Here is an 11,024-nt window from a genome sequence, read left to right on the forward strand (position 1 = left end):
GCTGCTCTATCAGCTATACCCAGACGTCTCTGAGTGGTTTACTCCCTTGCTCTCCTTTCCCTCCCCCGGGGGCCCCTCAGTACATACCGTATCTTCCTCTGCAGGCCAGCAGGTCGTTGTCTGTCCTCGCAGGTGGCAAGTTGAGACGAGCGGAGCCCCACCAGGAAAAAATCCTAGGGCGCGCCTTGGAGGTCCGTCTATCCCCCCTGCCCCTGTGGGGACAGAGAACTCCTGGCTGGCTCACCATAATGTTTTGCGGAGAAAAGAAGAAACCTCACAACTTTTTAAAAGTTGTAAAGCCCGGTATGCTTTTATTATGACGCGCGCCGGACGCAAGTCCCCCAACAAGGCATGCGTACCTCTGAAGACCTCAGGTCGTCTTTTATCCCCCTCCCAAATGCATATGCATACAGTTTCACAATAAGTTCATACATATTCATTCCGCGTGACATTTAGCACTAGTTCTTCTTTATCGGAGGAATTCCTAGGTCTGGGGCAGATCGACCTTGCGGTAATTTCTGTTTTTCTTTCTCTGTCTCCTTGCTGTCTCTGGAATGCGGCCTTTCCTTCAGCTTTGGCCCTACAGACCTCTCACCTCTCCCAGGCACTTCACCTAATTCAGAATGGATCCCCACTCCTTCTCAGTGTCACCATGGTTGCACTGCAGCAAGTGTTCGGCTGTAAGCTGTCCATATTGCCAGCTTCTGGACTGCCTTCAGAAATTTCCCACTGGTTTTTTATAGAAATCACAAGCAGTAGAGATGACAAAGACTGCAGAAACCTTCTCATCTCCTTCTAGAGCAAGACCATGTCTTTCAGCCACTCTTAACTAGACAACTTTCATCAGTCATGAGGGAGTCTCATGTTCAAGAGCTAAGCAGTGACAGCTGTAAATGACAAAAAGCAGACTGAAATTCTCTTGGGACTCCAGCAGAGAGCAATGAAGGAGGTTGAATTCACCTTCTTGGGAAGTTCTAAAATGCACGTTAACTTGAGCACAGGAGCTCAGCCATCGTAACCTTTGTTGAGTATGTCTGCGTAGACAGAGTTTCCATCACTGCAGAAGCAATGTTATTTAACCCACGTTATCATCTCTAGCTGCTAAGCTGCACTTATTGCAAAGTATCTGCAACGTATTTTACAGGGTGGGCTTTTATGTGTAATCCCTGAGTAACAGTGCAAAGAGAAGTACTTGGGGTGTGGGGGGGGGGGGGAACCGCAACTCTTAGGTTTTTCAAATAATGGTTCCATTTGAAAGTCAAAAAAGATGTCAAACCTTTCTTTCCTTCAAACCTTTCTTTCCTAGAAAGGTATTACCAGCACAAACTGTACCAGAATTTATGACCCGTAACTATACCGTGGACGCTCTTTCTCTGGACTATTCCTTAAGAAACAAAGTCCTCACTAGAAATAAAACAAAATTAGCCAAAGTATTGGCCTGGGTTAGTTCCAAGGCTCTGTACTAAAGGCCAAACACGTGTAATAATAGTAACGAGTGGACTAAAAGTTAAATCAATAGAGCATTACTCAGTTCAAAGACATCTTGTGTCCTAATGTTCTCACAGAAGACTGTAAAAACCTGTCTATTTTTGTGGGTTTCTTTTATCCATTTAGCTGTACCTTCTACTTCTCTCCACTGTCTGAGAACATTGATGATAAGGTTGGATGACCTCATGTCAACTTGTAGAAGTAAAGAAAGAGAAGCCAGTAAAGAAAGGCAAATTTGTTAATTGCAGGTGGAAAGAGGGAGGCCAACAAAAGAAAACAAAGGAACAGTAATAATGAAATGCTCCCCTGTCTTCTGTGAAAAGTAAAGGCACAGACAAGAAAGAACAAGTGCAAACTTCTCACTAGAGAAACGCACTTGATCTGACTCAAGTATTTTGCGGTACATTTCTTGCTGTTTCTCATGCCAAACATATTAACCATTGAAGGTGTCACTTTCCTCTTTCTGGAATGCAGCTAGGAAGATTGCTGTGTCATTGCTGACAAGCTGCTATTCCCAGAGGTGTCCAGCTGAAAGTCCTAGATGAATTGATTTGCTCTGTCACTTTGATATGGCATGACTTACAGTTTCAGCACCTGAACTTGCCAGCCCTACAATTCTTTGCCCCTTGAATGGTTAGATAGGCTCCTTGGCAACTGGCATTTGTAAGGACATGAAACTATGCAGAATTTGCACCGTGAGATGATGCCAAATGAGTCACGCCAGCGGATTAACTAGGGCATGCAAGGCAGAGAGAGGGAAATGACAGCACAAGAAGAGAGTACACAAGAAGAGAGTACACAAGAAGAGAGTACAATCTCCTTTTTTCTGAAACACTGTAGAGATCAAACTGAACACAAATCCTCCTAGGGGTAGTTCTTGCAAAAGACTAAGAGTTCTTTTTGTGTTCACAGGCCTGGAATATTTAGCTTTGGATCACGGCAAAATGCAGATGACAAAACGAGGTCTTGAAGTCACATCCAGTATGAAGCGGTAGGAAAGAGGAAAGCAGCTGAGAGCGTCAACCCTGCTAAGTAGTCTCAGTATTCTTCTTGACATTAGCAGAAATTTGAAATGAGTCTCTGAAAATGACAAAGGAGGCAGAAGAAAAGGGAGCGATGACTCCTCTGGCATAGTGTTTCCTAACAGGGATCTTCAAAATGGAAAGGTTGTATCATCCTTTCAACTGAAGGAAGTTATGAAAACAACAGGAAGGAAATGGCATCAAATACTCTGGGCAGTGTACTTCTAGACAGAAAGGCCACTGATGGAAAACCAACTCAACTGGCACCAATGCAGCAGCATTGTACTAAAGCCAGAAATGTCCAGCACTTCACTCTCTGCCATTCCATTCAGATGCACACAGCAGCTCTGCAACATTCCTACTGATCATCTCCTTGGCAAAGTGGGAGTGAGGGTTCGTGGTGATGCAGAGTCCCCAGGCAGATGCAAAGGAGAGCTGCTTTCTTGCAAAAACTAGGCTTTTGAAACACTCAGGCTGCGGGGGACGGGACAGGTATAAGTCCAATGGTGTCAGGAACCCACGCCTTAAAAAAGGAACCCACTAGGTCGCGGCAAAATATCCAAATATGGATAACATGGTAACCAGACCAGTGAAGAGATTTTTGCTTTTATTTCCAGCACATCAGTCTCAAAATACAAAATGGAGACATGACAGCTCACTGATCCACACCAAAAAATGTCTCCTTCAACAGGGCTCATACAGCAATACATAAAATCATCTCAGACTAGAATTCAGCCAATCAGACACAGAAAACACATATTGACAAGCATTCTATCCAATCTTATAAAACCTACGTAATTGTAGCTAAAAGACTAGTTGATAAGAGACAAAGAACAGAGTTCTATTCATGCTAACCTTCTAAAGATATACATTAAATAACCTTGTTGCCATTTGTCACGTCTACTGCTTGGGAAACTTTTCTGCTTGCATGGAAAACTTTTCTGCGTGCATGGGAAACTTTTCTGCAATTCTCACAAAACTCCAGTCTAAGGCCTACATACTTCTTTATAACCATTTCTTAAAAATCCTCTAACCTTATGGATTCCAACATCAGGCCTTTATCAGTTCCATAGCTTTAAGCCATAACAAACACAATTCAACCAACCACCATGCACCACGCTGTGATCACACGACGGTTCTAGAACTTGTTGATTTACCTCTAATTCAGCTGCCTCACCTCCCACAGTCCTTTTCTACTTAGCCAAAGTAATGGGCCTCAGCCCAAGGCCTTCCTTTTGTAAGCTTCTAGCTATATGCAGCAGCAAACCACTACTTTCTTCTGTGCCAAGACTTTAGGTAGACGATTTGCATCTGCCCTTCCAGTGAAACCTAATGGGGAGAGAAAAGCCTCTCAGAGATGTTCAGTCATTCCATTTTCTAGACAGGCCAAATCCAAAGAAAAGCAAGCTATGGGATTGTGTACTTCCTCTTACAAAACACCTGCTGCCCTCTGACAATCAACTAGCAGAAAACCAGCCAAACTGAGACATGAGGCAAACAACCCTTGGAAGGGAATAATGATGTGATCAATCAAGACAACACTTTTCCAGGCTACCGAGATATTGGAAATGTCAGCAAAGGCTTGAGAACAAAGGCTGAACAAATGGGGAAAGGGTAAAAGAATCCCAAGAAAAACATGACCAAAGGTTAAAACAATTCCAAGAAAAACATAGGCAACTAACCTCTTGAAGCCTTCAGGAAATCAGTGGCCGCTGATTTACATAGGCCATTCAAGTTAATTGACCCCTGCACCTTCCACTCCTTTTTCATCGGGTGAATTGAGACCATGGAATCACAATTCCTTGGATTCTGTTCTTAACTTTAGGAGACAAGTACAGCAGCTGAACAACCTGTTACTGATGTGATACCCAGAAACACACAGTTGACATATTTCATTCTTGGCCAATCACAGCAAGCAGGACTAAGAGGATAAGGCTGGCTTATTTTCATAACATTTTTCTTGTTTGACAGCCTGCTCTGACTGCAGTGAAACTTTTTCATTAGCTTCTCTCTAAAAGGAGAAAGTCCAGTTCACTGTCCTGCCCTACTGCTGCAAGTATACCATTTGGTTTGTCAGGCCAAAAAATTGAATTAGAAGGTATGGAGCTAAGAGCCTCTCCGGGGTGTCTTTCGGCAGAAGCCGCGCTAAGGAGAGCACTGTGAGCGGCACAATCGTCTTTGCGCGAAGAAGCCGCTTCTTCGGCTCCGGTAGCCGGAGAGAGCGGCAGCTTCGGGAAGGTGAAGAAGCAAGCTGTACAACACTGGGATTGTGTGCGCAGCTTGCCAACTGATAGAAAACAGTACCTTTGCACTCTCCTGACTTTTCCAATGACATGAACATTCTATTGGAAGCTGTTTTGGACAACTTTTCTTTTCTTCCTGCCAAACACTTGGCAGACCTCTGTGCAACGTCTACAACACAATGGGAGATGTTTTCTGTGCTGGCACAGTTTTTCCTAGCCAGACATAGTGGAAAAGCGTTTTGCTGAGATGTAGATGAGAAGAGACGCTAAAGACGAAGGTACGATGCTCTCCGGAGCTAAGAGCCGCTCCCGGGCGTCTTTCGTCAGAAGCCGCGCTAAGGAGAGCACTGTGAGCGGCACAATCGTCTTCACGCGAAGAAGCCGCCTCTTCGGCTCTGGGAGCCGGAGAGAGCGGCAGCTTCGGGAAGATGAAGAAGCAAGCTGTACAACACTGGGATTGTGTGCGCAGCTTGCCAACTGATAGGAAACAGAACCTTTGCACTCTCCTGACTTTTCCAATGACATGAACATTCTATTGGAAGCTGTTTTGGACAACTTAGCTTTTCTTCCTGCCAAACACTTGGCAGACCTCTGTGCAACGTCTACAACACAATGGGAGATGTTTTCTGTGCTGGCACAGTTTTTCCTAGCCAGACATAGTGGAAAAGCGTTTTGCTGAGATGTAGATGAGAAGAGACGCTAAAGACGAAGGTACGATGCTCTCCGGAGCTAAGAGCCGCTCCCGGGCGTCTTTCGGCAGAAGCCGCGCTAAGGAGAGCACTGTGAGCGGCACAATCGTCTTTGCGCGAAGAAGCCGCTTCTTCGGCTCCGGGAGCCGGAGATAGCGGCAGCTTCGGGAAGGTGAAGAAGCAAGCTGTACAACACTGGGATTGTGTGCGCAGCTTGCCAACTGATAGAAAACAGTACCGTTGCACTCTCCTGACTTTTCCAATCACATGAACATTCGATTGGAAGCTGTTTTGGACAACTTTTCTTTTCTTCCTGCCAAACACTCGGCAGACCTCCGTGCAACGTCTACAACACAATGGGAGTTGTTTTCTGTGCTGGCACAGTTTTTCCTTGCCAGACATAGGGGAAAAGCGTTTTGCTAAGATGTAGATGAGACGAGACGCTAAAGACGAAGGTACGATGCTCTCCTGAGCTAAGAGCCGCTCCCGGGCGTCTTTCGGCAGAAGCCGCGCTAAGGAGAGCACTGTGAGCGGCACAATCGTCTTTGCGCGAAGAAGCCGCTTCTTCGGCTCTGGGAGCCGGAGAGAGCGGCAGATTCGGGAAGGTGAAGAAGCAAGCTGTACAACACTGGGATTGTGAGCGCAGCTTGCCAACTGATAGAAAACAGTACCTTTGCACTCTCCTGACTTTTCCAATACCATGAACATTCGATCGGAAGCTGTTTTGGACAACTTTTCTTTTCTTCCTGCCAAACACTTGGCAGACCTCCGTGCAACGTCTAGAACACGATGGGAGATGTTTTCTGTGCTGGCACAGTTTTTCCTTGCCAGACATAGTGGAAAAGCGTTTTGGTAATATGTAGATGAGAAGAGACGCTAAAGACGAAGGTACGATGCTCTCCGGAGCTAAGAGCCGCTCCCGGGAGTCTTTCGGCAGAATTCGCGCTAAGGAGAGCACTGTGAGCGGCACAATCGTCTTTGCGCGAAGAAGCCGCTTCTTCGGCTCCGGGAGCCGTAGGGAGCGGCAGCTTCGGGACGGTGAAGAAGGAATCTGTACAACACTGGGATTGTGTGCGCAGCTTGCCAACTGATAGAAAACTGTACCTTTGCACTCTCCTGACTTTTCCAATCACATGAACATTCGATTGGAAGCTGTTTTGGACAACTTTTCTTTTCTTCCTGCCAAACACTTGGCAGACCTCCGTGCAACGTCTAGAACACGATGGGAGATGTTTTCTGTGCTGGCACAGTTTTTCCTTGCCAGACATAGTGGAAAAGCATTTTGGTAAGATGTAGATGAGAAGAGACGCTAAAGACGAAGGTACGATGCTCTCCGGAACTAAGAGCCGCTCCCGGGCGTCTTTCGGCAGAAGCCTTGCTAAGGAGAGCACTGCGAGCGGCACAATCGTCTTCGCGCGAAGAAGCCGCTTCTTTGGCTCTGGGAGCCGGAGAGAGCGGCATCTTCGGGAAGGTGAAGAAGCAAGCTGTACAACACTGGGCTTGTTTGCACAGCTTGCCAACTGATAGAAAACAGTACCGTTGCACTCTCCTGACTTTTCCAATCCAATGAACATTCGATTGGATGCTGTTTTGGACAACTTTCCTTTTCTTCCTGCCAAACACTTGGCAGACCTCCGTGCAACGTCTAGAACACGATGGGAGATGTTTTCTGTGCTGGCAGAGTTTTTCCTAGCCAGACATAGTGGAAAAGCGTTTTGCTGAGATGTAGATGAGACGAGACGCTAAAGACGAAGGTACGATGCTCTCCGGAGCTAAGAGCCGCTCCCGGTCGTCTTTCGGCAGAAGCCGCGCTAAGAAGAGCACTGTGAGCCGCACAATCGTCTCTGCGCGAAGAAACCGCTTCTTCGGCTCTGGGAGCCGAAGAGAGCGGCAGCTTCGGGAAGGTGAAGAAGCAAGCTGTACAACACTGGGATTGTGTGCGCAGCTTGCCAACTGATAGAAAACAGTACCGTTGCACTCTCCTGACTTTTCCTATCACATGAACATTCGATTGGAAGCTGTTTTGGACAACTTTTCTTTTCTTCCTGCCAAACACTTGGCAGACCTCCTTGCACTGTCTAGAACACGATGGGAGATATTTTCTGTGCTGCCACAGTTTTTCCTTGCCAGACATAGTGGAAAAGCATTTTGGTAAGATGTAGATGAGAAGAGACGCTAAAGACGAAGGTACGATGCTCTCCGGAACTAAGAGCCGCTCCCGGGCGTCTTTCGGCAGAAGCCGCGCTAAGGAGAGCACTGTGAGCGGCACAATCGTCTTTGCGCCAAGAAGCCGCTTCTTCGGCTCCGGGAGCCGTAGGGAGCGGCAGCTTCAAGAAGGTGAAGAAGCAAGCTGTACAACACTGGGATTGTGTGCGCAGCTTGCCAACTGATAGAAAACAGTACCTTTGCACTCTCCTGACTTTTCCAATCACATGAACATTCGATTGGAAGCTGTTTTGGACAACTTTTCTTTTCTTCCTGCCAAACACTTGGCAGACTTCCGTGCAACGTCTAGAACACGATGGGAGATGTTTTCTGTGCTGGCACAGTTTTTCCTAGCCAGACATAGTGGAAAAGCGTTTTGCTGAGATGTAAATGAGAAGAGACGCTAAAGACGAAGGTACGATGCTCTCCGGAGCTAAGAGCCGCTCCCGGGCGTCTTTCGTCAGAAGCCGCGCTAAGAAGAGCACTGTGAGCGGCAAAATCGTCTTTGCGCGAAGAAGCCGCTTCTTCGGCTCCGGGAGCCGGAGAGAGCGGCAGCTTCGGGAAGGTGAAGAAGCAAGCTGTGCAACACTGGGATTGTGTGCGCAGCTTGCCAACTGATAGAAAACAGTACCGTTGCACTCTCCTGACTTTTCCAATCACATGAACATTCGATTGGAAGCTGTTTTGGACAACTTTTCTTTTCTTCCTGCCAAACACTTGGCAGACCTCCATGCACTGTCTAGAACACGATGGGAGATGTTTTCTGGGCTGCCACAGTTTTTCCTTGCCAGACATAGTGGAAAAGCATTTTGGTAAGATGTAGATGAGAAGAGACGCTAAAGACGAAGGTACGATGCTCTCCGGAACTAAGAGCCGCTCCCGGGCGTCTTTCGGCAGAAGCCGCGCTAAGGAGAGCACTGTGAGCGGCACAATCGTCTTCGCGCGAAGAAGCCGCTTCTTTGGCTCTGGGAGCCGGAGAGAGCGGCAGCTTCGGGAAGGTGAAGAAGCAAGCTGTACAACACTGGGATTGTTTGCACAGCTTGCCAACTGATAGAAAACAGTACCGTTGCACTCTCCTGACTTTTCCAATCCAATGAACATTCGATTGGATGCTGTTTTGGACAACTTTCCTTTTCTTCCTGCCAAACACTTGGCAGACCTCCGTGCAATGTCTAGAACACGATGGGAGATGTTTTCTGTGCTGGCACAGTTTTTCCTAGCCAGACATAGTGGAAAAGCGTTTTGCTAAGATGTAGATGAGAAGAGACGCTAAAGACGAAGGTACAATGCTCTCCGGAGCTAAGAGCCGCTCTCGGGCGTCTTTCGGCAGAAGCCGCGCTAAGGAGAGCACTGTGAGCGGCGCAATCGTCCCTGCGCCAAGAAGCCGCTTCTTCGGCTCCGGGAGCCGTAGGGAGCGGCAGCTTCGGGAAGGTGAAGAAGCAAGCTGTACAACACTGGGATTGTGTGCGCAGCTTGCCAACTGATAGAAAACAGTACCTTTGCACTCTCCTGACTTTTCCAATCACATGAACATTCGATTGGAAGCTGTTTTGGACAACTTTTCTTTTCTTCCTGCCAAACACTTGGCAGACCTCCGTGCAACGTCTAGAACACGATGGGAGATGTTTTCTGTGCTGGCAGAGTTTTTCCTAGCCAGACATAGTGGAAAAGCGTTTTGCTGAGATGTAGATGAGAAGAGACGCTAAAGACGAAGGTACGATGCTCTCCGGAGCTAAGAGCCGCTCCCGGGCGTCTTTCGTCAGAAGCCGCGCTAAGGAGAGCACTGTGAGCGGCACAATCGTCTTCACGCGAAGAAGCCGCCTCTTCGGCTCTGGGAGCCGGAGAGAGCGGCAGCTTCGGGAAGATGAAGAAGCAAGCTGTACAACACTGGGATTGTGTGCGCAGCTTGCCAACTGATAGGAAACAGAACCTTTGCACTCTCCTGACTTTTCCAATGACATGAACATTCTATTGGAAGCTGTTTTGGACAACTTAGCTTTTCTTCCTGCCAAACACTTGGCAGACCTCTGTGCAACGTCTACAACACAATGGGAGATGTTTTCTGTGCTGGCACAGTTTTTCCTAGCCAGACATAGTGGAAAAGCGTTTTGCTGAGATGTAGATGAGAAGAGACGCTAAAGACGAAGGTACGATGCTCTCCGGAGCTAAGAGCCGCTCCCGGGCGTCTTTCGGCAGAAGCCGCGCTAAGGAGAGCACTGTGAGCGGCACAATCGTCTTTGCGCGAAGAAGCCGCTTCTTCGGCTCCGGGAGCCGGAGATAGCGGCAGCTTCGGGAAGGTGAAGAAGCAAGCTGTACAACACTGGGATTGTGTGCGCAGCTTGCCAACTGATAGAAAACAGTACCGTTGCACTCTCCTGACTTTTCCAATCACATGAACATTCGATTGGAAGCTGTTTTGGACAACTTTTCTTTTCTTCCTGCCAAACACTCGGCAGACCTCCGTGCAACGTCTACAACACAATGGGAGTTGTTTTCTGTGCTGGCACAGTTTTTCCTTGCCAGACATAGGGGAAAAGCGTTTTGCTAAGATGTAGATGAGACGAGACGCTAAAGACGAAGGTACGATGCTCTCCTGAGCTAAGAGCCGCTCCCGGGCGTCTTTCGGCAGAAGCCGCGCTAAGGAGAGCACTGTGAGCGGCACAATCGTCTTTGCGCGAAGAAGCCGCTTCTTCGGCTCTGGGAGCCGGAGAGAGCGGCAGATTCGGGAAGGTGAAGAAGCAAGCTGTACAACACTGGGATTGTGAGCGCAGCTTGCCAACTGATAGAAAACAGTACCTTTGCACTCTCCTGACTTTTCCAATACCATGAACATTCGATCGGAAGCTGTTTTGGACAACTTTTCTTTTCTTCCTGCCAAACACTTGGCAGACCTCCGTGCAACGTCTAGAACACGATGGGAGATGTTTTCTGTGCTGGCACAGTTTTTCCTTGCCAGACATAGTGGAAAAGCGTTTTGGTAATATGTAGATGAGAAGAGACGCTAAAGACGAAGGTACGATGCTCTCCGGAGCTAAGAGCCGCTCCCGGGAGTCTTTCGGCAGAATTCGCGCTAAGGAGAGCACTGTGAGCGGCACAATCGTCTTTGCGCGAAGAAGCCGCTTCTTCGGCTCCGGGAGCCGTAGGGAGCGGCAGCTTCGGGACGGTGAAGAAGGAATCTGTACAACACTGGGATTGTGTGCGCAGCTTGCCAACTGATAGAAAACTGTACCTTTGCACTCTCCTGACTTTTCCAATCACATGAACATTCGATTGGAAGCTGTTTTGGACAACTTTTCTTTTCTTCCTGCCAAACACTTGGCAGACCTCCGTGCAACGTCTAGAACACGATGGGAGATGTTTTCTGTGCTGGCACAGTT

Source organism: Melospiza melodia, assembly GCF_035770615.1.
Source record: "Melospiza melodia melodia isolate bMelMel2 chromosome W unlocalized genomic scaffold, bMelMel2.pri SUPER_W_unloc_1, whole genome shotgun sequence".
NCBI classification, from domain to species: Eukaryota; Metazoa; Chordata; class Aves; order Passeriformes; family Passerellidae; genus Melospiza; species Melospiza melodia.